The sequence below is a fragment of the Perkinsus marinus genome (assembly GCF_000006405.1).
Source record: "Perkinsus marinus ATCC 50983 genomic scaffold scf_1104296947188, whole genome shotgun sequence".
Classification (NCBI taxonomy): domain Eukaryota; phylum Perkinsozoa; order Perkinsida; family Perkinsidae; genus Perkinsus; species Perkinsus marinus.
In genome coordinates, this window is record NW_003210668.1 from 1 (window position 1) to 944 (window position 944).

At 49.6% G+C, this 944-nt stretch overlaps 5 non-coding genes across 5 annotated transcripts; all 5 read right to left on the reverse strand.

Moving 5' to 3' along the window:
* Positions 1 to 76: 76 nt before the first annotated feature.
* Pmar_PMAR003101 lies at positions 77 to 158 on the reverse strand. The gene has a single exon. It is a non-coding gene; the product is annotated as a tRNA-Leu (tRNA).
* An 81-nt stretch (positions 159 to 239) lies between these two features.
* Positions 240 to 321, reverse strand: Pmar_PMAR003102. The gene has a single exon. It is a non-coding gene; the product is annotated as a tRNA-Leu (tRNA).
* An 81-nt stretch (positions 322 to 402) lies between these two features.
* On the reverse strand, positions 403 to 484 carry Pmar_PMAR003103. Its single transcript has one exon. It is a non-coding gene; the product is annotated as a tRNA-Leu (tRNA).
* An 81-nt stretch (positions 485 to 565) lies between these two features.
* Positions 566 to 647, reverse strand: Pmar_PMAR003104. Its single transcript has one exon. It is a non-coding gene; the product is annotated as a tRNA-Leu (tRNA).
* Positions 648 to 728: 81 nt separating this feature from the next.
* Positions 729 to 810, reverse strand: Pmar_PMAR003105. The gene has a single exon. It is a non-coding gene; the product is annotated as a tRNA-Leu (tRNA).
* Positions 811 to 944: the final 134 nt, after the last annotated feature.

Sequence of the window (944 nt, forward strand, 5' to 3'; positions counted from 1 at the left end):
TAAGCGCTAGTATCTTGTGATCCGTACTCTGGTTGATGTCGGTCGTACTGATATATTGTTCCCTTTGTTTATAGACTGTCAGCTGTGGGGTTCGAACCCACGCGGATCTCTCCACCAGAACTTGAGTCTGGCGCCTTAGACCACTCGGCCAAACTGACGATGAGTAAGCGCTAGTATCTTGTGATCCGTACTCTGGTTGATGTCGGTCGTACTGATATATTGTTCCCTTGTTTATAGAGTGTCAGCTGTGGGGTTCGAACCCACGCGGATCTCTCCACCAGAACTTGAGTCTGGCGCCTTAGACCACTCGGCCAAACTGACGATGAGTAAGCGCTAGTATCTTGTGATCCGTACTCTGGTTGATGTCGGTCGTACTGATATATTGTTCCCTTGTTTATAGACTGTCAGCTGTGGGGTTCGAACCCACGCGGATCTCTCCACCAGAACTTGAGTCTGGCGCCTTAGACCACTCGACCAAACTGACGATGAGTAAGTGCTAGTATCTTGTGATCCGTACTCTGGTTGATGTCGGTCGTACTGATATATTGTTCCCTTGTTTATAGAGTGTCAGCTGTGGGGTTCGAACCCACGCGGATCTCTCCACCAGAACTTGAGTCTGGCGCCTTAGACCACTCGGCCAAACTGACGATGAGTAAGCGCTAGTATCTTGTGATCCGTACTCTGGTTGATGTCGGTCGTACTGATATATTGTTCCCTTGTTTATAGACTGTCAGCTGTGGGGTTCGAACCCACGCGGATCTCTCCACCAGAACTTGAGTCTGGCGCCTTAGACCACTCGACCAAACTGACGATGAGTAAGTGCTAGTATCTTGTGATCCGTACTCTGGTTGATGTCGGTCGTACTGATATATTGTTCCCTTGTTTATAGAGTGTCAGCTGTGGGGTTCGAACCCACGCGGATCTCTCCACCAGAACTGAGTCTG